We start from the raw sequence: 27,400 nt of genomic DNA on the forward strand, positions 1-27,400 counted from the left end.
CCGAACTCTACCTCACCAAGACAACATTGCACAATCCTGAGAGGGAAGGCTATGTCTTCCTCTCAAGAAATGCACATTTCTGCACAATGAATGTCCTCCAGTCTTGCATTGTGCAATTCTGAGGGACAGTGACTATTGGCCCATAAAATTGTGTAATGCAGTCACTGAGCCTGCAACCATTGCCAACTGAGATTACGCATTATGCAATTCCAGCAATTAGCAGCCAGAATGGACTATGCATTGTGTAGTTCCAGTAGTTAGCCAGCCTCCCAGCAGCCCAGACTATGCCTTGCGTAGTCTTGGCAGTCAATCTCCCGACCTCCGAGCAGAAATTGCGCAACCTTCATGATCAGTCACACAGGTATGTTGTAAGTCAGTTCTCAAGTTCATTTTGGTTTTCAACTTATGGATTGCTTGCCATGAGTGTTTCCATGTCTCCAGGTATCATAGGTGTTCATCTGCCTCTTAATAGTATAGGTACAATGGTTTCTAAGAGAGTCGAGTCGAAGACACCATTTAAAACACACTTGGGAATGCAGTCGATCAAGTGTCTATGGACTTGCCTACCCATGAAGACATCAAGGTGTTCATAGAAAAGGACATCAAGATATGATGGTATTTACATCACAGCAAGTAGCATCATGAACAATAGTTGAAGGCAGCATACCGAATGCAACAAATGCAAGACGAAGGTTGTTGACAACATAGTGGTGGAACAAACTTGCAAGCTCAAGCACATCCACTTGTGGTGAAAGAAACTTTGGAGACTCAGGCTATGAGATGACGACGTGACATGAAGATCACACGAAGGCAGAGAACAGAATAGAGAAGGAGTTGCATGTGCTCAAGCAGCAACTCAAGGAAGAACAAGAGCTACATAGACAAGAGAATGAGTTGCAACAAGAACATGTACAGCAACGGCCACAACATGCACTCACGAATGAAACTGCGCCCATACAAGTTAAAGATCCATCCCAACAGTTGGTACGGAGGAGACATGGTGAGAAATGTTGTTGATCGCATGCAAGGGAATACAGTAGCATGCATGTCATTGTGCGCACGCATACGATCCCACCCATTCAGCACACTCACCAAGGTGAAGACAAGAAGCAAGTCCAACTAGTGTTGAACATGTAGTTGACAGTTGATGTGCGTGACCACCAGAACAGACTAGGAGATCAAAATGTACATTATGCATCAGTGTGTTGCTTGTTCATCCACACCCAAGAAGACCATGTGCATGCTAACAAACGAGTTGGATGGAGGAGCCATACCAATGCACCTGGATGCAATAGAGGCAAGAGTTCGCTTCAGCAATATGTCACCATGGAGCACATGCACACCATCACATATGACCAAGCTTGGCATCAACTCATCACCTTCACCATCACAAACATGTCAAAGAGTTGGTCTCCCCACAACGGACCGAGTGTCAGTGATTTCTTGCACGGCTTTCTCAAGCCATTTTGTCTCACATGAGCTCATGTGCATTGTAATGTAATGTCTTGTCAAGTGGAAGTTCAAGTATCATTAGTTGGATGTAACAGTCATAGAGTAGATGAAGAGTCATGAGGGTAGATGAAATGTCACAAAGGGGAATGTCAAGGCTCACCCCACCCTTTGCTATAAATAGAACCTCATAACTCATTATAAAGGATTTTTTTCAGTCAAGCTTTTGATAGGACTATCTTAGAGAAAGCTTGGACATTATTGTAATGAGCATTGGATTCTCCACTGTGCAGAGCTAGTACATCTCTTTGGAGGAGCAGGCGGTTGTGATTGTAACGTTTTGCTATCAAAACTGGTGGTTGGACAATTATGTATTGTATGACTAGAACTTACACTTCTTAATATAACAAGAGCGAGCACATTTCATGCATATTTTGTATTATATTCTATGCTATCTGGTTTACTCTAAATGATATGTGTATTGGTTTTCTTAAGCATGCATGTATAGCTATATGTGTATGTATGTACGAATCTTTCTAAATGTGTTGTTGGTTTAACCATCACTTTGGATTTCGTGCTAACTTGCCTTCCATGTTGTGATGCATCTTCACTCATGTGCTCCCTTCTTAACTGCGTGCTATCACAGGTTTCCAAGGGGCACACTCATCTCAATCCCCATGTGTTAGAACCTCTTATTCACCTTCCTTGGCTCACTACAGTTGTCGCATCCTTACTACCAACAGAGTTATCCTACTTGCCTCTGTTGGTCAAGACATTACCGTACGACCCACTACTAGGACTCCTAAACCAAACGGTCTGAGGTATAATTGGGATTTCTTACCAGATAGATCCCCTTATATGTTGGCGGGTCTAGCACCGTCAACATTCCTACACTAGAAGGAGGGCCAGATGACAAGCTGAGTCCTCACATATGTTTTGAATCTCTATATATCTATCATGACTAAATACCAAGTTTCTCTTCCGGAATGTATGTCTTATGGAAATGATTTCATTATCTCAGAAAACCTCTTGGATAACTTGTCTCATAAAACATATGATGGTGGAGGCCACATAGCCTTGGTTAGGCACGTGTTTGGCATTGTAGGCTCATGCGAAAGGAAGGAATTTTTGAAGAATACATGACCTGTGTGTTGTTCTTCTACAAGCTTTGAGGGCACCCAATGCACTGGTGTGCCATGCTACCCAAAAAATATGTTCATTCTCTTACTCATTTGGTCACAGAGATAGACCATGCTTTCAATCACTTTAACTATAAAGCACTCAACAAAGAGATTTTGGAATTACAAAAAGCACCCGATGAATCCATTGAACAGTTTTACACACACTTTTGTAATCTTGCATACCGATTCCCCGAAGATGATATTGATTGGGAATTTCTTGATGGAAGATTTGAGTATCTTCTTCACATATTTGAACCCCGCTTAGCACACTTCGGTAATGGAGCTGTGCAATCACAGGAAGGAACAGTTGTTGTCAGAAGCGACTGTCTGCCTTCACCTCATCAAATAGCTCCACCACCATGGAGTGGTGTGGGAGATCATGCACACAGATCTATTGTTATGAAACCAGCTCAAGAAAAGATAGAAAAGATAAATCCACGCCTTAGAATTCAGCCTCTTCGAGGGGGCAACCTCCTTTACATTACATAAATGAACAATTCTTGGATGATACAAATGAAAATACCTCCTTTCTATATATAGGAGTCTAAGTGGTCCCAATACAATCAAAGCCTACATAACAATAATATTGTAGGGCACAACAGTAACAATGATGGGCTTCTATGTGGCATAATAGTAACAATATGGGGGTAATAGGGGCACAACAACATAAATAGGGGTATAACTACAATAGTAATGGGGTAATCACTAGTATTATAGGGACCCAACATCTATTGAACTGTCACATCCTCTCACTCCACCTGCTCTTGATATCTGCGTAGATTTGGATTGCAAGCTTGTTGGTTGTCACGTGGATCCATTCCCTCAACCTCCATTCCCGCATTTTGTTGATCCTCCGAATTGTACTGTCTTGTTCTCTTCCATTCTAGACTCCTCACCTGCTGCGAATGAGGATCAAGCTATAGACGGAGGTTGTGTTGTGCAACCAACTTGTGCCATCATTCATGATGAGTGTGTGTGGGAATCTAAAGAAGAACCCACAGTGAAGGATGCATGCCTTCCATCCGTGTCTTATCTGCTTTATCCTGACATCCCTTGGGATTCTAACACTACTGATTTCCCCTGTGAAAACTCATTTCCAGATGTTTCTACTTCCAATCATTCATAGGACATGTTGGATGTCAATCTGTCATTACAGTGTGGAGAGGACACATCTTCCTCAGAAAATCCATCCAATCTGTCATCTATCTTTCCTGAAAACACAAAGGATGAACATCTTTGCTTCCCATCTACCCCTCTGCTCGATTCATCAAATCATGAGGATGCCGACAAACATCCTGAATTTTCTGATCTTGGTTGTCGTGATCTATCCACTTCCTCATCCAATCATGATGTTGATTCAATTGTTGTTAATTTGTCCAAGGCACTGGTCTATGATGATATATTTGTCAATGAAGTCGAAACCCTGCAGACTATCGAGGCACTTCAACTTGAGATGATGGTTATATTAGACCCTTGTTGTCCTGAGGTTGGTTTCACTTCTGGTCAAGAAATTTTTGAAACACTTAAGGCTTCTCATCACTCTCAACTTTGAATTGAAGATCAACCAAACACCCAGATTTCGCTTCCTCCACTCGAACTACACAACCCCATTACTCATGCATTGGAGGAATCTTACAAAGCAAGCACACATGCACAATGTAAGTGGTCTACATCTCTCATGTTTGCTTGCATGTCACAGTCAAGAGAATGCATACACTCAACATCTGCACGCATTGTAGCACAAAACCATGGAAACTCCATAGAGTGCATGTCATGCGCTTTCACTCATTTTTATTCTGGGGATGCTTTTAAACTCGGAGTGTGTTTGTCTTCACTATTACATCTTTCTTGTTTGCTAGTTCACACAACTGTCTTGTTCGTGAACCATGCATTCACCAACATGGGTCAATCAATGCACCAATGGCTATATTGGAAGTATCACTTCACATGAGATGGCCCATGCACCATTCTCTTAGGAGTAGGAGTAGTGTTTTATTTCAGTCCTTTTACTTGCATGCTTATTTTCTTACTTTCTTTGTTGATTTGTTTGTTTTCTTGCTTTTTTTCTTACTCGCTTTTCTTTCGCTTTTGCTTCTGCTTTTTTTTTTTTTTGTTGTTTGCTTGCTTGTTTTGTTCGTAGGTAAGTTTCGCATGAAACCATGTATGACTCTAGAAGAAAGCTGGGTAAAGTACACAAGGACTTGTACAACTATCAACATTTGGTTATCCGTTGTTCACTCTCTTATGTAAGAACTTGTTGTCTTCAGTGCATGATACATCAATGGAAAATACGTACTTTTTGAAGTAAACCTTGGTGAAAACACAATGCTTGTGCGCTAACTAGTATCACCTACTCTAGTTTGTTATTTTTGGGTTAACCCTTGTCAGCCTAATCAAGTAGAGTAAGATGAGGGGGAAAACCTTAATAGGCACGTCAGAGGTATAATAAACTACTTCTCTGCAGGGACATCGTCTTATTCTCTCAATAAGTTGGGATCTCTCTTCCACCTCTAAAATGAGTAAGTGTTGTGCACAGTTACGAAGATGAAAAATGAAAAAAATGAAAAAGTGAAAAAAGTTTGAAAAAGTGAAAATGAATAAGGTGAAAGAAGAGAAAGGCTTCTTATGCAGGGAGGTGATGCAAGTAACTTTGCTAGGGTACCAACTAGGGTCACTGGTAGCAGACCCATGTTTGTATTCCTATGTGACTCTGCTAGGGTACTGTCCAGGCCTGCTAGTAGCGGAGCAACACTAGAGATGAAATTGAGACTCTGACAACTATATTGCTTGTGCACCAATATACCCCTCGACCCCAATCGAAAAAACTATGTTGACTTGGCTTGGAATGTGTGTTAATCGACTAAGAGCTTGGCAGATGCTACATCTTACAATCAGCAAGTGTGGAAACCAAGACAAACTGAGAACTAAATAATACTTCCAGAGGTGTTAGACTTGATTTTCATGAACAAGGTCCATTCAGAGAGCTAGAGTTCCACCAGTGTGTCGCTAAGTGTTGTAGCGGCTACAACCACCATCAAAAATCTTGACTTAGCCTCGTTTTGGAGCCTCCCTATCAACCTTTCACAACAACATGTCTTGCTTCGTCAAGTACACAAGCTTCAGTGATTTTCTTGTAGAATGATAACCTGTCCATCAGAGCTTGTTGCATTCCCCTCACAAGTTGTTCCTCTAGACTTGGTCCAACTGTAGGTTGAGCAGCTCCCTCAAGAAATTGCACAATTCTAGAGGGAAACCAGCCTTCCCTCCAGAAATTGCGCAATTTTGTCTGACAGCCTGCTGGGCTCCAGAATTGTGCAATTCTGCCAGTCAAGCTTCATCCAGAAAATTGTGCAATTCCTCCCAGTAGGGATGCTCAGCCCAGGAATTGTGCAATCCTAGCCATAAGTCAGCTGCTCTACCCAGAAATTGCACAAATCTCTTGGGCATCCATCCCAGCTTCATTCTAGAAATGCACATTTTCTCCCAGCAGTTGAGCAACCTCTTGAATGTGTAGTTGAGTTGACCGGTTCCCTCACAGACCAAGAAGAACCGATTTGCATGCACGGGATGCTTCTCCCAAGGCAACATGCTAAGGAATCTCTTGATTCAGGGATCTAATTTTAGCAGTTGGAGGTTGCTTGCAAGGATCATCTCGAAAACCTCCCACCAAGTGTCATTCTTCCTCGATTTGTGGCATGCGTGTTACATCTTTGATTTTATCAAAAATCATGAACCAGGCAATGCAGAGCTCATTCCTAACATCAACCTTGCAGCTTTGACATCCCACAACACATCTAGGAGTCGTCGGCACATTCAACTCAATTGTTTTGGGTTAAGCCCGCTTCCCATGTCTTGTGTTGCATTTTTGGCACTTTTTGTGTTTCGCCTCGTATGTTGTCTGCTTGATTTCAGTGAGCACTTGTTTTCATTTTAATACATACTAGCTTGTACTAGCACTGTTTCAGTTTTTGTTAACATCTCACTGATGTCACATGCATGAAACTATTTTCACGAACGGTCACCGATTCGCCAACTTGCCTCACTCACATGAATGTTGTTCCATTTTCTGAATATTTCATTCATTGTTTTCATGTGCAATCATTCACTTATGCTTACACTCAATATCTCCATGCATTTGCATCACATTCGTTTTCAGTTGCCCGTTGGCAAGTCTAGGTAGCCTTGGCCTAGACTCTGCCTCACCAAGATAGCATTGTGCAATCCTGAGAGGGAAGGCTCTGTCTTCCTCTCAGGAAATGTGCATTTTTGTCCAATGACTGTCCTCCAGTCTTGCATTGTGTAATTTTGAGGGACAGTGACTACTGGACCAGAAAATTGTGCAATGCAGTCACTGAGCCTACAACCATTACCATCTGATATTACGCATTGCGCAATTCCAACAGCCAGTATCCAGATTGGATTGTGCATTATGCAGTTCTAGTAGTTAGTCAACCTCCCAGCAGCCCATATTGTGCCTTGCACAGTCTTGGTAGTCAGTCTCCCGACCTCTCGGTGAAAATTATGCAACCTTCAAGAGTAATCACAAAGGTATGTTACAAGTCATTTCTTAAGTTCATTTCGGTTTTTGACTAATGGATTGCTTGCCATGAGTGTTTCTGTGTCTCCAAGTATCATAGGTGTTCATCTGTCTCTCAGCAATATAGGTACAATGGTTTCCAAGAGAGCAAAGTTGAAGACACCATTCAAAGCACACTTAGGGATGCAGTTGATCAAGTGTCTATGGACTTGCCTACCCATGAAGACATCAAGTTGTTCGTAGACAAGGACATCAAGATATGAGGGTAGTAGCATGAGAGCGAGTAGCATCATGAACAACAAATAAAGGTAGCATACAGGATGCAACGAATGCAAGAGGAAGGTTGTTGACAACATAGAGGCGGAACAAAGTTGCAAGCTCAGGCAGATCCACTTGTGGTGAAACCAACATTGGAGACTCAAGCTATGAGGTGACTGCGTGACATGAAGATCACACAAAGGCAGAGAACAAAATAGAGAAGGAGTTGCATGTGCTTAAGTAGCAACTCAAGGAAGAAGAGGAGCTGCATAGACAAGAGAGCGAGTTGCCGCAAGAACAGGTATAGCAGCAGGCGCAACATGCACTCACGGATGAAACTGCACCCATACAAGTTAAATATCCACCCCAGTAGTTGGCATGGAGAAGACATGATGAGTAGTGTTGTTGATCGCATGTAAGGGAATACAGCAGCATGCATGTCATTGTGCACATGCATGCAATCCCACCCATTTGGCACACTCACTAAGGCGTATATAAGAAGCAAGTCCAACTGGAGCTAAACATGTAGTTGATAGGTGATGCACATGACCACCAGCACACACTGGTAGATCAATAGGGACATTATGCATAAGTGTGTTGTCAGTTTCTCCACACCCAAGAAGACCATGCGCATGCTAATAGATGATTTGGATGGAGGAGCCATACCAATGCACCCGGATGCAATGAAGGCAAGAGTTCGCTCCAGCAAGATGTCACCATGGAGTGCATGCACACCATCATAGACAGCCAAGCTTGGCGTCAATTCATCACCTTCACCATCACAGGCATGTCAAAGAGTTTGTCTCCCCACAACGGACTGAGTGTCACTGATGTCTTGCATGGCTTTCTCAAGCCATTTTGTCTCACATGAGCAGATGTGCATTGTAATGTAACATCTTGTCAAGTGGAAGTTCAAGTGTTGATAGTTGGATGTAATAGTCATAGAGTAGATGAAGAGTCATGAGGGTAGATGAATTGTCACAAAGGGGAATGTCAAGGGTCACCCCACCCTTTGCTATAAATAGAACCTCATAACTCATTGTAAAGGCTTTTGGTCAGCCAAGCTTCCGATAGGACTATCTTAGAGATAGCTTGGATAGCATTGTAACGAGCCTTGGCTTCTCCACTACACAAAACTAGTACATCTCTTTGGAGGAGCAGGAAGTTGTGGTTGTCATGTTCTGCTATCGAAACTAGTGGTTGGACATGGATGTATTGTATGACTACAACTTACACTTCTTAATATAACAAGAGATAGCACGTTTCATGCATATGTTGTATTGTATTCTATGCTATCTTGTTTACTCTAAATGATATATGTATTGGTTTTCTTATGCATGCATGTATAGCTATTTGTGTATGTATGTACGAATATTTTTGAAATGTGTTGTTGGTTTAACCATCACTTTGGATTGCTTGCTAACTTTCCTTCCATGTTGTGATGCATCTTCACTCATGTGTTCCCTTCTTAACTCCATGCTATCACGGGTTTCCAAGGGCTGAACTCATCTCAACCCCCATGTTTTAGAACCTCTCATGCACCTTCCTTGGCTCACTGTAGTTGTCACATCCTTGCTACCAACAGAGTCATCCTACTTGCCTCTTTGCGAAATCGTGGTCAAGGCATTACCGTACGACCCAATGTTGGGACTCCTACACCAAACAATCTAAGGTCTAATTGGGACTTCTTACCAGGGACATCCCCTTACATGTTGGCGGGTCCAGCATCATCAACAGGTTCATATTTGGTTGAGTGAGCATTTGAGGTTTTTTAGGTGGAGTATGTTGAGGGAGTTGTGGTTGAGGTTGAGGGGGAGCCAGTAAAGAAAGAGGTTGGGTGGTTTGAGGCCTCCACCTTGGTGAGGGGTTTCCCTGCCAGGAAGGTTGGGGTGGGTATGCCTAAAAAGGAGGGTTGATAGGCTAAGGAGGATATTAAGGAGTATAAGACCAAGGAGGAGGTGTGGACCATGATGGATGAGTGGAAGGGTACCAAGGCTAGAAAGGTGCATTTTGATTTGTATTGTAGTGAGGATAGTGTGCACCTTGCATGTCTTGTTGATATGGTAGAGGACCTAGGGGTCTCCTTTGGTTTATGAAGCACAACTTATCGAGCCCACCTTCTACCCCTCCTTGGTATAGAGCCCTTAAACCTAATAGAGATGGGCATTTATTTGTTGCATGATTCTCCCCACAGACTAAGCAGACTTCTATGACATTTAGTGGTCACTCATTCCCAGGGTGTCTCTTAGTTCATATAAGGAAAAAGATAGCCAGTTCCCTCTCTGCTTCCTCTTGCTTTCTTTTGATTTGAATAGTACCCATCTGCAAGGAAAATGTATGCAATATTTCACTATTAAAATATTCCAACATACTTCTTATATCATGCTTGATGGTTGTTTTGGAGCGAGAGGAACTCACCAAGCATTGGCTAGACCTACCCTTCTTCCTAGCAAACCTAGAGTAATTCTTGAATACAATTATGATGTCATCATAAAGAAATTGGTAGATATCTCATCTAGATAGCATGTTGAGGGTTTCCATTACATCCTCCTGTTACAGATCCATTTGGGCACATCAAATCCCAATATATAGATCAGTATTTTAGGGCTCATCAAACCCTAATTTCAGTTGTTTCATGCCCTAAACAAGTCACCCCTTTGAATGCCTCCTTCGCAGATAGTTTCATTACTTGAAGACATCTAGAAATAGTCTCTAAAGGGACCAGTGCAGGGAAGCCCTTATGAAGGTGTACTGCAGAGCAGTTAAGTCCACTACCAAGGTGCTTTGCAGAGCACTTAGGCTTCCTTTCACCTGCGCTAGGTGAGAATGAGTGAAATTCACATAGGGTTTTGGGAATATTCTTATCTTTTGGATTCATCTAGAAGTTTCCCTCACTTATCAACTCATATGAGCTCGAAAATGGATGAGGAATGATTTAAGGTGCATCCTATCCTCTCATCCCTTCCTCCATGGAACTAATTCTAAGTATGGAAGGCCATTCAATGCCACCATTAATGACAAAACCTCCTTCATCTTCCTATAAATTGACCACTCATCTAAGTGATCAGGGGCTAGATTATGTTGAATTGTAAGGAGATAATGCTGCTATGAGATCTGGCTTTGAAGCAAGTATAGTGATGCTACAAGTTTGTCATGCTTTTGATGTGATGTCGATGGGATCCAAGCTAGAGGAATGGCTTTGAATCAGACACGAATGGTTGTCATTCCTTCTTCTATCTAATAAAGTGTTTGAACATTTTTCCCATATGTTTGTATTGTTTCATAATGCTTATGTGTGTGAATTGTATCTGATTCCTTTCACTTATATTCAATAGATCATATGCTTTGATCAATTTTTGTCTTCTGTTGTGTTTACAGGGTACTTCTCAAGCAGATTAAGTATGAGAAGGAGCGACAGAATTGATACAAGGGAGACGAGAGGAAAGCGGAACTACAGGTAGGCCTTCTATCTTCTCATCTTATCTATTGCTTATAGGAAAATTCTAAAACACTTTAAACTGTTGTTCTAGATACAGCTACTTATCTAGGGAATTAGTATTTATCTGTAGATGCTAAATTCTCCAAAACAAATTGGCGACTCCGCTGGGGACGAATCCTCTTTCCTAGTAGCTTATCCACCTCCTAAGACATCCTTGTAGACCTTATTTGTGTTCATAGATTGTAATTCAACTGTTTACATTGAAAAATTGGTCAAAATTGTGTCAAATTACCTCTTGAAATGGCTTACTATCACCAGCACAAGCTTGTGAGGGACACAGTGCACTACAGAGCACCCTTTATCCTCCTAGGATCAGTTTCCCACCTTTGGAAAGGGTTTTTGCCAAATTTCCTTTGTTTGATTGTTTGTTGATTGATCAATGAATGTTATGTCTCAGAAAATGAGTTGTTATCTCTTGGTCTAGCCCAACTTTGATTGGATTGATTAATGTTTCTTCATGTTTTCTTTGTCATTATCGATCAATAGTCAAAGTTGGGATATAATTGATTAATCTTCATTTGAAAGAAAGTGTCGTTAAGTCTTCTCTTCCTTCGAATTACAACTGTTGTAAAAGTCTTCGTTATTATGAAAGATTGATTGATTATATGTGCATATTTCCTTTTTGTTCATCATAACATTAAGGGATTCAAAAAGAAAAACTTGCATCGTTCATATTGTAGTTTGTGAATGCTTGAAAGGAATAGCTAGGGAAATTGCATTAGATGTGCTCTTTGCTCTTTGTCAAAGATCTGATTGCTCTATCCATACTAGCTAAGGATTTTCATTGTTAAATTGAATGGAAAGAATGCTTATCATATTAGTTGCATTTTAGGAATTGGAATTGCAAACATACATCACGTGGTGAACCTTGAAAGAAAAATTCTAAAGAAGATCAACTTGAAATTTATCTGAATCTACCTAATGGAGCATTGTCACCTAATGAAAAACATTTAGTGGTTCTAGGCTAGAGACATGTTCTGGCATCGTAAAACAAAGCAGTTGTCGCTAACTTGTCTGCAATACATCCTGAATGTGATACCTCATTCCACATATGTGGGTATATCATATCTCATCCACATACCTTCGGGTATATAGGGCGGTGTTACAGTACGTAAAGTATATGGGAATGCTCTCACTGTGTGGTTTTTCATTAGATAATGCTTATATAGACTCAGCCTCCATGTAACTTCGGGTATATATGGGAGGAAAACTCTAGTTTGCTATCCATCCTTAGGTAACCGAGTCGGCCACCTTGTACACTATGATACACCGAACACAGCATTCGGGGAGATTCCCTGCCCGTACTTCTCGGTTCAACAGGAGGTATTCTGCAGTTCACAGTTACTTGGTAAACCTTTTACCTAGATTATCCCTCTTTTGTTTTGTTATGTTACTTTGATTAAAATAAATTTAATTGACCGTAGATAACACCCTCCACGCTTGCTCCTTAGTTTATCTTAGGTTGAAACATATGGCGACAAATCCGGATTCAACCGATCAAGGAATTCCTTTTGATGGAAATCCTAGTCCTTTTCCTCCTTTTGGAAATATTGGTGCTCCATATATGGCTACATTGTCCATATATGGCTACATTGTCCCTTCCGGGATTTACCATTAGCTTGCCAATATGGTTGTTTTCAACCTCCTTGGTTCAAAATGTCTTGATTTCTCCATAATCGAGTACTCCTCCAACTAGAAAAAATCAGCCTCTAGTTAATCCTAAAGTTGACCCTTTGCCTTCTTCCTCGGTTGTTTCTTCCTCCCCTTCTTCCTCTTCTCCTAGTGAAAGTATTGGAACTAGTAACCAGGTGGCTAATAAGAAGAAGAAAGGGAAGAAGAAGAAGAAGAAGAAAATTCAGCAGAGGGGCAACCAAGCAACCATTTCTTTGAATGAAACATCTGATGGGAAACCATCCGTCAAGCCTCACAAAGTTCGATATCCATGCAAACTTTGTATGAGAGACCATCTTCTTCAAAATTTTCCTGACATTCCTCAGATCTTAGAAGAATGGTCTTCCCATTCACATCATCCTATGTCATCAACTTCTAGAGATCATGCTGGTGACACTCCATCAACTAGTGGTAGTAAAGTTCATGGAAATAAGGGTAAAGTTAAGTTTTCATGTAGGTTATGTGTAGGGAATCACCCCATTCACCTTTTTCCCTATCTGGATGAAGCCAAAAAAGTGTTGGATAATTGTCCTGCTTCACCGCAATGACTTCCATCTGGTTACACGAGACTCGCCCTTAATCATTCACTAGTTGATGAACTGATTGACTTAATTCAACCATCGGTTAAATCCACTCTCTCTAAAAGTGAATCCTATGAGTCTATACCTGACCCAAATCAACAGGTCGAGGTAACATCTGACCCAATTTCACCTTTAGCTAATTGTACCTTTCTCGAAGAGAGTGAATATGATACCACTCAAGTTCTTTTTGTTTCGTCAGATTCTAATCATCTTGAGGGCAGTCCTCCTCTTCCATCAAGACAGGAGGAAAATCCTCCATTTCTCGTAACTCAAGGGGTTAATTCTCTCGTTTATATGGTACTCCCTCCAAGTAGTCTAGTCACTTCCTTTGATAGGAATCAACTGGCAGGATTTTGTCTTCCTTCTTATGTGCCTTTCCAGATCATAGTACAAGTTTGTAATATGATTGTATCTGGCACTATTATAGATGAAGGTGCATCAGTGAGTATCCTTTCCTCAACTGCTTTGCAAGCGCTCGGTTCACTGTCGCTTGTGCCAATTACCTAGAATCTGTTGGCTTTTAACAGAGGAACCAGTCAACCATTAGGGATCCTCCCTTAGTTACCTATTATTTTGTGATGAAAAATCATTTATATGAATGTGATGGTAGTCCCAAACCCTCTAGATTACAATTTACTTCTTGGGTGTGACTATGTTTATGACATGGGAGCTATTGTTTTAACACTCTTTCAAGTGATTTGTTTCCCACATGAAGGCGGAATTGTCACCATTGACCAGATTTCATTTCTTGGTCCAAATATGGCTCCTAGTCAACCATATTTTCTAAATGGTCCTTTTGTACCAATGTTATCATCCCCGCCATGGGTTAATTATGTGGCAACCCGTTCCATACCTACATCAACTGACGATCAATTCAGCGATGTTGTACATCATGTATTGGGGGCATTGGAGCCAGATCTCTCCTTCATGACTTCTTATGAGTTGTGATCGAGGGCCTACGAGGATAGTTCTTTTACTGTGTCAACCTTGTTAAAAAATGAAACAGCGCCCACAAGGATAGTTCCTGGTATTGTGTCAACCTCGTTAGAAAATGAAACAAAAGTATGCAGATAGTTCCTTGTCTTGTGTCAACCTCATTAAAAATTGAAACAAGGGTATATGAGGGTAGTTATTTTACTGTGTCAACCTCATTAAAAATGAAATAGCTCCTATGAGGACAGTTCCTTGTCATGTGTTAACCTCATTAAAAAATGAAACCAAGGAATATGAGGATACTTCCTGGTCTTGTGTTAACCTCATTAAAAAATGAAACAAGGAGTATGAGCATAGTTCCTTGTCTTGTGTCAAGCTTGTTAAAAAATGAAGCAAGGAATCTGAGTAGAGTTCCTTGTCTTGTGTTAAGCTCATTAAAAAATGAAACAAGGTCCCCTGGATCAAGTTCCACATCAAGTCTTTGATTAGATCTCGTAAAATCCCAATCGAGTCTTTCACTTGATCTCATATACGAACCTTCATTCCATCCACCTAATAACCATAAGTAGTCTACTTAGGTGAATGTAATGAAGCTTGGGGGGCATGCACCTAGTGGTAAAGTTAAGTTTCCCTGTAGGTTATGTGAAGGGAATCACCCCATTCACCTTTGTCCCTATCTGGACGAAGCCAAAAAGGTGTTGGATAACCATCCTGCTTCACCGCAACAACTTCCATCTGGTTACAGGAGACTCTCCCTTTCATCATGTTGGGGGCATGTAAACCAATCTCAAGCATAGTTCTTCATTTCAAGCTTGTGTAAAAATGAAACTGAATTCAAGCATAGTTCTTCATTTTAAGCTTGTGTAAAAATGAAACTGAATCCAAGCATAGTTTTTCGTTTCAAGCTTGTGTAAACATGAAACTGAATCCAAGCATAGTTCCTTGTGGTTCAAAGCTTGTGTAAAAATGAACCCATCTCCATTTTAACCCTCTTGATTGCAATTCTATAAGCCTGTTTCGTCAAATGAGCCTTGTTTGTTTTCATCCCATCGCCACCATCCCTTTGGTCGATCATACACTTTCACTTGGTTGTTTTACCCTTTTTGAGGAACAGTTGCAATGAGTGGTCTTATTACCCAGCCTCTTCACATAAATCAACATGTTTTGAGAAGTTACAACATCATCGGAACCAGTTTCTACCCTAGACACCACTCGTTCCTCAAAGTGGAGTCCTCTGTAAGCTCTTTTAAAACTCTCTAGATATGAAAAGATTGTCGAGCGCTTGTCCTTTTCAACTCGTTAACGGATTGGAAATGATATCTCTCTTATATTATTTTACGCTTTTTCAGGCTTGAGAGATTAATTTACGAAAAAGAACTTGTGGATTTTTCTTTTTATCCCTTTTCAAACACTCTAAACATGAAAAGGACCGACTTATATTTGTCGTTAAACTCGTTAACACATCAAATAGCAACAAACTTGTCCATCTAGACAAGACTAAGTTTCACCTTCGCTAGACTTCTTAAAACAACAAATAGTGATGGATTCACCCAAAGGGTGAAATTATACAATAAGCATATGTCATCCTCCTCAAGCTTGATAAAAATAAAGAGGTACTGGTCAGCAATGACTAGGGAAAATGGGAAAAAGAGGAAAACCACTTTATTGTAGCAGGTCGCTCTTGAACATGACACTCTCACTTCATCTCCATGACTATTTGGGTTGGGTTATCTACTTGATGGTTATCATGCATATGGTCTATCACACCATCCATTACTTTTGTTTTGGGTCAATGCTACTAGTTCATTCAGACTATTTTGGTTGGGTTATCTGTTTGATGGTTATCATACCTATGGACTATCACACCATCGATTACTTTGGTTTTGGGTCAATGCTGCCAATTCATTCAGTGTCGCCGATATGTTCAAGAGAAGTCATCATTTGCAATACTCATAAACCTTCATTTCCATGGCCGCCATTCATGAACCTTGTGTCATCAGTCAAATTCCATCTCCAAAATAATTACACTCATTTCGTGTCATTAATGTGGGATGCATCAAGGCCCTCCTGCAACGAGTCACTTCTTGTCGACATCAACACATTATCCAAGAAGTTGACTTAGAAACACCCATTCAGTACCTTGAAGCTTTCATACATCAATGGCAAGTTTCTCACTTCCGACGATAGGCATACATCAATGGCCTTCGATTGAAAGACTTTGTATGGTGTTCGACATCAAATCATCCATTCACACCATGCAAAATGTACTGCAATACCTTGAGGATCATTATAATTATTGGTGATTTCTCTCACATATGTTAACAGCTCACATCATTGGCTGGTAATCAGATGGTGCCCTCCCATGTTCGACTTCAGATCACATATTCACATGGTTAGACTCATACTTGAGCGAACGGTTGAACGAGATTGAAGACCTTGAATCTAGTTTCATCCATCCGCGCTGCGATTTTAGAAGTACTAAATCATATGTACAATGGCTTTACATTGATGGTCATTCTGATCATGGATTTATATCTGTAGACGACTGTTTATGTACATGTAATGAAATTTTATAATATGAGCATGGGTATGCCTTCCCTCAGCAATTCATGTAAAATCAAATATCATGATATATGTATTGTAATTGATGCAGGTCACCTTCCACTTTGATACCTCCTCATCACATCGTAAAGCATTTCATTCAACATTGGCATTTTTCCGACTTCATGATTTAGGGGGCAGCCATTACAGATCCATTTGGGCACATCAAATCCCAAAATTAGATCAGTGTTTTAGGGCTCATCAAACCCTAATTTCAATTGTTTCATGCCCTAAACAAGTCACCCCTTTGAATGCCTCCTTCCCAAACAATTTCATGACTTGAAGACGTCCACAAATAGTCTCTAAAGGGACCAGCGCAGGTAAGCCCTTATGAAGGTGCACTGCAGAGCAGCTAAGTCCATTGCTAGGGTGCTCTGTAGAGCACTTATGCTTCCTTTCAACTGCACTGGGAGAGAATGAGCGAAATTCACATAGGGTTTGGGGAATATTCTTATCTTTTAGAGTCATCTAGAAGTTTCCCTCACTTATCAACTCCTATGAGCTCGAAAATGGATGAGAAATGAGTTAAGGTGCATCCTATCCTCTCATCCCTTCCTCCATGGAACTAATTCTAAGTATGGAAGGCCATCCAGTGCCACCATTAATGACAAAACCTCCTTCATATTCCTATAAATTGAAAACTCACCTAAGTGATCAGGGGTTGGATTATGTTGAATTGTAAGGAGATAATGTTGCTATGAGATTTGGCTTTGAAGCAAGTATAGTGATGCTACAAGTTTGTCATGCTTTTGATGTGATGTGGATGGGATCCAAGCTAGAGGAATGGCTTTGAATTAGACACCAATGGTTGTAATTCCTTCTTCTATCTAATAAAGTGTTTGAGCCTTTTCCCCATATGTTTGTATTGTTTCATAATGCTTGTGTGTGAATTTTATCTTATTCCTTTCACTTATATTCAATATATCATATGCTTTGATCGATTTTTGTCTTCTGTGGTGTTTACAGGGTACTTCTCAAGTGTATTAAGTATGGGAAGGAGTGACGGAATCGATACAAGGGAGACGAGAGGAAAGTGAAACTATAGGTAGGCCTTATATCTTCTCATCTTATCTATTGCTTATAGGAAAAGTCTAAAACACTTTAAACTATTGTCCTAGATACAACTACTTATCTAGGGAATTAGTATTTATCTGTAGATGCTAAATTCTCCAAAACACCTCCCTGATCCCTCAGAGAAGAACTAGGTTGAATCACTCAGGATCAAGGGTGTAGTTAGCCCTCCTATAATTGAGTTGAAACCTTTCCTCATAGTCCTCCAAAGATTCATCAGGCCCAAGGGTCATCCTAAAGATTTCCTCCTTTGTTTTTTTGGACCTACTGTAATATTGGTATTTGTCATTGAATGTTTGTTGCATTTGGTCCTAGGTAGTGATGTTTCCTCCAGGTAGACTCATAAACCAGTGCAAGGTTGCATCTTTGAGGATAGAAGGAAACACCTTCAACTTCTACTCATCACAGGAATAGTCATAGGTCCTACAGAAAATAGAAAACTCAAAGATGAAGGTGTTAAGATCTTTAGAGGTTAGGCCATGGAAATGTGGAAGGGTAGCAAGGCTTATATTTTTCATTCTAGCCTCTCCATTAGTTTCTCTGATAGGGAAAGGCTCATTCTTTTGGTTCTCAAACATGATTTGGGTAGGTGAGATAGGTTCTTCTTCTCCTATAGTTTCTTCAAAAATTTCAAGTGGCTCTCATAAAGGGTTTTCTAACTCCCATGTAATCAGAGAGGGAATTTCATAGTCACCGAAGAAGAATGAAGGTTTAATTCTTGAGGGGGTGGGGCTTTTTGGTAATAATTTCCCTTGGTTATCCCTACTCCTACGAGGCATGAAATAACTAGATTTGTTGACTTTTGTTTTGGATTTTTTCATGAATTTTCAAAGAAATAAGATTGATGCAAAATAGAAAAGAACAAGCAATTATTAAGCAGAAAACACCTACTTAGGCATCTCCCTAGCAACGACGCAAAAATGTGATGAGCTTTGGTATTGCACTAAGAATGTTTCAACTCCCAAAGGCTTCTGAACCCAAATAATCAACCAAGGGTTTGTACAAACTTAGAGGTGACCGTGCTATATGCACATTAGGGTAGGTTCTACTCATGTCACTCCTATTCAAAATCAGATCAGGGTATACAAAGACCATTCCTCAAACTAATTGTAGTGAAAACCTCTTATGAAAGTGTAAATGAACATGATTCTGCTACCAAGGTGAAAATTCTAGTCAGCAAATGTAAATGTTAATTGAAGTTGCATAAGGAAAATAACCAATCTATTTACATAAATAACTCATACTACTATACTTTCATAATTGGTTCAAATTAATAACCTGCCTTTCATGCATCATTTATCTTCTCACACTTGCTAAAATTGAGAAAACACATCTTTAACATGCCTATGAAGAAGAAAATGTTAAACCTAACTCTGTTTTACTATTTGATGGTTGCAATGATGGAAATGTGAGTTTGGAGTAGTCCTAAGGTCTTCCTTAATCATCAAATCATAGTGTGGAAGATATTATTCAACTTAACTAAGCCATAGTCCAAGTTTAGAGCAAAATTGGTTGAAGAAATCAAAGCTACAAGAATGATACAGGAGGCCCTATATTGCTACAGGAAGCCATGTTTTGCTACAAGAGGGTGTTTGAGAGTGTTTTGAGGATGGAAATGGTATATTAGGGATGAAGGAAGGTGGATGGAGGTAGTAGGTAATAAATGAAGTTTGTGGGAGCCCCTTGTCCAAGCCTAGCACCCCTCGGAGATCTATCTTGCACCAAAGTTGATGCCCACGGTGCCTCTTATTTTCCTTGACAAAGTGATTGTGGAGACAGAGGTTAGGAGAAGTGTGAGGTGTCTATGAGGATGATGGATAATTCCAGGTGAATGTTGGAAGGTATTCCCACCTCTGAAGATCAACATAGTCCCTACAGCTAGCAAATACATGCATAAAATGATCAATAACACAGTGAAATAAATTAACATGGAAAAGATGAGTTGAATTTGACTAAAATCTATTTTATCCCACAAAACTACTCTTATCACTAAAAAATGACACTAACTCCTAAATTTCAGAGGATAAGCATGAAAAAGGATCACAACTAACATCTATCCATTTCCAAGAAATCATAAACAAATATTTTTGGATTTTTATTGAAGATATTTCCAATCACTCTTCCAAAAGGAGTGGTGATAGGAAAGCCTGCAATTACAAGATTTTATGATATAATATATACTGAAACAAGAAAAGGATTGTAATTCTTCGAAACAAGAACATGAAGGAAAATACAAGAGAGGGACTAAAGCCTCTGGGTTGGGCCCAAACCCAAGGGTTCAAGCCCTCCAAAACTAACTCGGATGCAGATCAATGGTAGAATTCTCATTTAAAAAAGCTAATAGTCTCATACATCATATGAAAATTAAGAATAACAATGTCAAGCACTAGGCTCATTAGTTACTCTTAGCTGAAAAAAAAATAAATAAATAAATAAATAAAATAAAATAAATAAATAATAAATAAAATAATAATAATAATAATAATAATTTGAATGTTAATGATCCTTTTAGCAGGTTTACTTATACAAAAATGACTGAGGGGTAACTTCCTTGAAAGGAGGACTGTTCCCCTCCAAAATATCATGATTTGTGGATATAGTTTCCTTTGTCCTCTTCATTCACTTGGAGTCCCTCGGAAGCTAGTGAATTTGAGTTGTTGGAGAGTATTCTATGATCTCAAGCCCAATTAGGGAGTTAATGAGGTGGAAAGCCTCCCTATATTCTCCCTATTGTTGTGGGGAAAAATGCCTATGCAGGACGATCCTATCCACCTAAGGTGTGACAGTGCCTTAGCAACAAACAGAAACAGCTATTCTAGTATTCTTCCTTTATGAATTAAGAATGAAGAGAGATGGATGGACTAACTGGTGTCTTCCGTTCGTCCCTCGATCCGGTTTCTCTTCTCTTTGAGAGTTCCCAGCTACTTTCCTTCTCGCTCGCCCAGCTTCAACAGGTTCCTGCAAGATCACAAGAAGGGAACACTACACAAAGACATAGATTCATATTCATAACTAGTTCGGGATTAGAAATAAACTAAACATACTAATGCAATCATACATCAAAGACACATCAGCATGTAGGAGAAACCGAAATAACTTTATTGATGAAATAACAAGGTTCAGGAGGAGATACAACCAAGAGAGTTCCAATCCAGCATCTACCTCCCAGCGAATGAAATCCTTTCTTCACCTCCCTTCAAAGCATTAAGCACCCAATGATCTCAATCTCAAACCAACAGCAATTCTTTGCAATAACAAAATTCCAGCCTCCAGATCTCATGGAGGAGAGATCCATATATAGATGTTTGGAGAGAGGATGAGTTAGCTTGAGATCTGACTAGTGTCCTCTCTCTCTGTCAGTTCTTGCTTCCACTTGGAGACTAAGAGCCTCTTACTCATCACTTAGTCGAACTCAGCAAGGCAAGTGTCATGGAGGAAGATTCTGGAAGCTTCCACAGTCTTTACACCTCGCACAAAGGACCCTGCCATTTGTCATTTCCCACTCAACGTACCCTGGTAGTGCATTTGGGTGCGTTGCAACGCACCTAACTAGTGTACTGGGGTGCTTTGCAACGCAGGTGGCCAGTGTAGCCACTGAAATGATCCTGATTTGACTTGTTTTGAGCAGTTTCTGGTGGAGAACTTCTGTGAATTGCTGTGGTTTGCTAGCCTTGTTCCTCTAGGGGTAGGAACAACATGTTTAGGGACTTTGGATCCCTTGGATTATGGACATTTCATGCTTAGAGTTGTAAGGCACAAAAATGTCTATAACACCTAGGTGACTCCATCAAGGCACTGCATGGTAAATATCTCCAAAAATTCTTCTTTGACTGGCATATTAATCACATTAGGCCAAACAATATGACAAACACCTTTTATCCTTCCTACTAATCATATTATGTCTAAAATTGTGAATTAATGTGAGAAAAGGAGAGTTATAAGGGCTAGAGGATAGCACAATGAACTCCAAAACATATGATCTGAATTGGATCCATAGAAGACTGTCAAGGAACCATGACTGTATCAAGTGGGAACAAATCTCTAAAGAATTCCAGAACAGCGATCAAAGACATCCTGAACCAGTGGCAACGGCAGCCAATGTGGAATGACGAGGACCTCGGTCAAAGCACGCTGACCGAGGCCCATGGAGACCGCGAAAGAGGCCAAAGTAGCCCCTAGGAGCCCTGGAATGGGAAAAGAAGGAGGTTTTTAATCACGCATCATTAGGCGAATAGGGCTATAATGGAAAATCCCAAGCACTCAGTCGCGTGAGGGAATCGGAGGACTATGGGAGGAAAAAGGAAAAAAAAGCGCTAAAGTACAAGGTGGGACCCGCGCTCAGGAAACCGGTGGTTTTGATCGGGGCACCCTCAAACAGTAAGAGTTTTTGGATGAGAGTGGATCAATTCCATACACCGATCGATGCGTGGCAGGCAGAGGTGAGAGATAACTATCGTTGATCGTGTGCTATCAGTCGAGCAAGTCAACCGCGCGAAACATGCGTATGGCATCAGATCTGGAGGGCCCAGATCAGACAGTTGAGATCGCGCCCGATGGGGGAATCAGAATCGATAGGGAATTAAGCCACATTTTAAAGGGATTTGGAATCCGTTTGACTGCCACAGTGGAGGAAGAACGCATCCACGACGTAACTGAAGAAACGAACCGACAAGCAGGCTGGCGTCATTTAGAGGAGGACAAGTGGCCACTCCTTGAGCATTCATGATGACGCTGAATAGGGAACTCCAAGCACAGCTGCAGAAGGGGAAGAGACAGAGGTGGAAGAGGAATCGAACAGGCATAGGGATCAAATAGCTACAAGCCATGAATAGAGACAGTCGAAGGAAGTCAAGTTAGACAGAGAGAGACAGAGGTTGAGAGGCGAAAAAGTGGAACAATGAACCCAGAGAGGAGGACTGAACGTAGAGAATAGTAAAGCAAAGTAGAAGAGACAAAGGGTCAAGCTGACCAAAGGTAGCATCAAGCACCAGAGAGTTTGAAGATTCAAGCCATCCCATAGAGGAATCTATCCAGACTGAGCATCACATTTGGCTCTTTCCACTATAGACCAGAAGGTCATAGAGCTGGTAGGAAGAAGAAGAGTCTGTGTACTCTAGTGGCTTGGGGAATCCAAGAACCACCATTCCAAGCGAACTTGCTTTAGGAGAACTCACTTTGAGTCCCTGTATTGTAATTTCTCTGCTTAAAGACACAATAAAACAAGGCCACCACTGAAAGCTGGACCGGAGACGTTGCCCTAGAGAATAGGGTGAACTCCTTATTAAAATTGTTTGTGTATTTGTGTTTCTTATTGTATTTCTCTGTTGTCTTTCCGTTTTATTGTTTGTGTATTGGTAATCTGATCGATCCGTTGTTTCAATAACACAGAACACACACCAGCACATGAGTCTGTAATACCTTAGTTTAATAAATCTTTAACTGATGTCACTCATAGGGTGAATATCAGATCAAGTGGTATCAAAGCTCTAAGTTGTAAGGTTAGAGAAACTTGTGTTGGTTTAGCTGTGAATGCCCACAAGATCAAAGCTCAAATTAGGAGAAGGAGAGTTAGTGGAAACTAATCTTGAAATTGGGAGAGTCTATCCTCGGAAGACAATGTCAGAGGAAGGTTCTGTAGGGCCAGACCCTCAATTCATAGAGAGTTTCCTAGCTATAAAGTCTATGGTTGAAGAAATGTATAGAGAATTTAGAAAGCAAAAGGTGGAAGATGTATCAAGCTCTAAGCAAGAAAAAGAAGAAGATGAGTCTCACTTCCATGACAACTCCAAAGGAAAGGGGAAAGAGGAAATCTTTCTCACACCTATTAATAGCCCTGTGCATAATAAGAAAGAATATTTGATTAAGCTAGATGTTAAATTTGATTTTCATATATATGATGGAGAGCTAAATGCTGAAAAGTTGGACAATTGGATTAGACAAATTGATGTGTATTGCAGTGTACAGAACATAAAGTCAGACAAGAGTAAGATTCAGCTAGCAAGCCTACGCCTAGGAGGCAATACCTTGGTTTTGTGTGAAGGCAGAACCCAAGATGGTATGAAAAGACATGGCAAGACCATCTCTATCTGGAGTGAATTTGTTGCTACAATAAAAAAGCAGTTCTATCCATTGGCCTACATGCAACAAGCCATGATGAGTTGGCAAACCCTTCGACAGTTGAAAGGGAAAAGTGTGCAGGGGTATACTCAAGAGTTCAAAAAGAGAGCATTGATGTTGGGTATCTCATTAGACTCACCAGAGACTCTTTTGAAGTACATTGGTGGTCTACACAGCTACATGAGGCATATCATCCTCATGTTTAATCCCACTAGTATAGATGAGGTATCTGTACAAGCTACTCATCTAGAGGCTAGAGGAAAGAATGGCAATCCAAAAGTTGGGGGACCATCCCAACCCACTGTAAGAAAGAGCAAGGAGAAAACAAAACAAAAGTGGAAAGCAAGGAAGGCTAACACTGCACAGAAAGCCAAAGCTTCATGCACTCACTGTAAAAAGGAGGGGCATGATGATGAGCATTGTTGGATTCTGCATCCAGAGCTGAGACCTAAGAAGTTTGAGGGAAATAAGAAGAAGACAGATACGGCTATTTAGAGAGATTTGGGGTCAGACTCGGGAGATGAAACAACTATAGTAGCCACAGGTATAAAAGGTAAGAATTTTGAAGCATCTACTAGTAATTCTACTCAATCTATTATTGATGAAGAAAATGGGAGAAAAAGACATGAGCTTTTCCATATTCGAGTTATTTCCAAAAATAAAAATATTGATACTTTGTTTGATAGTGGCTCACAAGTAAATTTGATTTTTGAAGCAATTGTAAAGAAATTGGGGTTAGCAACTACACCTCACAAGAAATCATACCCATTAGGATGGTTGAATGATAAAGCACAACTACAAGTGACTAGACAGTGCAAACTCAAGTTTTCTTTTGGGTTAGCATTTGTAGATGAGGTTGAATTAAACATAATTCCTTTGGATATATGTGGAATTGTTTTAGGAAGTCCTTACTTGTATGATAGAAAGGCTATTTTCTATAGAGATGAGAACAAGTATCTACTTGTTAAAGATGGAATCGAATACTTTGTAAGAGCTCATAAGCTCAAGAATAATTATACTTTCATAAACTCAGTACAGATGAAAAGAATGATTAATTCATGCAAACAATTATTACTGATGGTTGTAAAGGAAAAGAAACCTGATAAAACCAATGTATTTGAGGGCTGTAATGCTGAACAACAAGCTGATATAGAAAAGGTTGTTTCAGAGTATTATGTCTTGTTTCAAGAACCTAAAGGTCTGCCACCCAAAAAATGGAATAGTACATGATATTATTTTGTAGCAAGATGTTCCGTTGCCTAACATTGGGATGTATAGGTTGTCTACTTTAGAGAATGCTGAAATCAAGAAGTAGGTGCAGGAGTTGCTCGAGAAGGACTTCATCAGGCCTAGCACATCACCATGTGGGTCACCAATCATTTTGGTGAGAAAGAAAGATAGCTCTTGGAGAATGTGCATTGATTATCGGGCACTAAATAAGATAACAATCAAGAATTGTTATCCCCTTCCTCGCATAGATGATCTTCTAGATCAATTGAAAGAAGTTGTTTATTTCACCAAGTTGGATTTGCACAATGGATACCATCAGGTCAGAGTTGCAGAGCAAGATGCATGGAAGACTGCTTTCAAAACAAAGAAAGGATTGTATGAATGGTTGGTTATGCCTTTTGGCTTAACTAATGCTCCTGCTACTTTCATGAGATTAATGAATGATGTACTCAGACCTTTTCTTGATGATTTTGTTATTGTGTATCTGGATGCCATTCTTATTTTTAGTAAAATGTGGGAAGAACATTTAAAGCATGTTAAGCAGACATTAGATGTTTTGAAAAGAGAAAAAATTTATGTTAAACTCTCAAAATGTGAATTTGGCAAAACATCTCTAAACTACTTGGGTCATATAGTAGGGGGAGGTGAATTGAAAATAGATCCCTCTAAAGTGGCAGTCATTGTGAACTGGCCTAAACCTAGGTCTGCTACAGAAGTGAGAAGCTTCCTAGGAGTAGCACAATATTGGAGGAAGTTCATTTCTAACTTCTCCTCGATTGCAGCTCCCTTACATGCTTTAACAAGATTGAATAAGGTGTTTCAGTGGGAGGCAAACATCAAAAAGCCTTTGACACCTTGAAAGAGAAAATTAGTACAGCACCTGTACTAGCACTACCAGATTTGCAAAGACCATTTGAGATCCAAACTGATGCCAGTTACTATGCCATGGGAGCAGTGTTGACACAGCATAGTAAACCCATATGTTATCATTCTGAGACTTTTAATCCTACAGTAGTTAACTATCCTACATATGATAAGGAATTGTATGCATTAGTTCAGAGTTTGAAAAAGTGGAAACATTACTTAATGGGTAAAGAGACAGTAATACATACTGATCATCAGCCACTTCAATATCTACGCTCCCAAACTAAGTTGTAGCAATCAAGACATTACAGGTGGATGGGATTTCTACAACAGTTTCACTTAATCATCAGATATAAAAAGGGCATACATAACAAGGTTGCAGACATGTTATCTAGACCCATTATAAATGCATCTACCATACTTAAGCATAATTCTGTGCTACATGAAAGCTACATCGAACAATATGCTCCGGATATGGACTTTAAAGATGTATATGCAACTTTGAGTCAAGGCAAAAGAGTAGAAGAATTGGACTATCATATAAAGGACCCACTTTTATACCATTGTGGAAAAATCTGCATTCCACAAACAGAGAGGATAAAGATAATTAAGGAAGCACATACTTCTTTGATATCAGGTCACTTTGCGGTAAGTAAAATAGTTGCATAGCTGCAAAGATTTTGCTATTGGCCAAAAATGAATGAGACAGTTTCTAGATATGTAAGAGGGTGTGCCATGTGTTCTAAAAGAAAGCCTAGCAACAGAAAACTAGGCTTGTACACTCCATTTCGAGTTCCTTCTCACCCTTGGGAAAGTGTTTCCACGGATTTTGTTGGAGGACTGCCTAAATCTAGGAAAGGTCATGATTATTTATATGTTGTTGTGGATACGTTTAGCAAAATGTGTATTTTAATACCTTGTAGTAAGCAAATCACAGCTGAACAAACTAAAAAATTGTTCTTTGAACATGTATGGGTTCATTTTGGACTACCCACTTCCATTGTATCTAATCGAGACACCCGATTTGTGGGGAAGTTTTGGTCTAGTCTGTGGGAACTGATGGACACCAAGTTGAAGAAAAGCACAGCTTTTCATCCACAAACAGATGGCCAGACAGAAGTAGTAAATAGGACAGTGATCCAGTTACTGAGAGGATATTGCAGTAAACATCCTAAGATTTGGGATGAACACTTGTGTTATGTGCAGCATGCTTACAACAGAGCCAAACACTCTTCTACACAGAGATCTCCTTTTGAGACCTGTTTTGGTTTCACACCAAGGTCTTCTTTGGATTTTGTCTTTGGTAAATATACCATGGTTAATGGACACAATGATGTGGACAAGGCAACTAGGTTCATTGAATAGATCTAGGAGATCCACCAGGCAGTACAGGAACAGCTAGAAAGGA

This window comes from Pinus tabuliformis, chromosome 9 (genome assembly GCF_031772625.1).
Source record: "Pinus tabuliformis cultivar Carrire ecotype Pingquan chromosome 9, CPIR1, whole genome shotgun sequence".
Taxonomy (NCBI): domain Eukaryota; kingdom Viridiplantae; phylum Streptophyta; class Pinopsida; order Pinales; family Pinaceae; genus Pinus; species Pinus tabuliformis.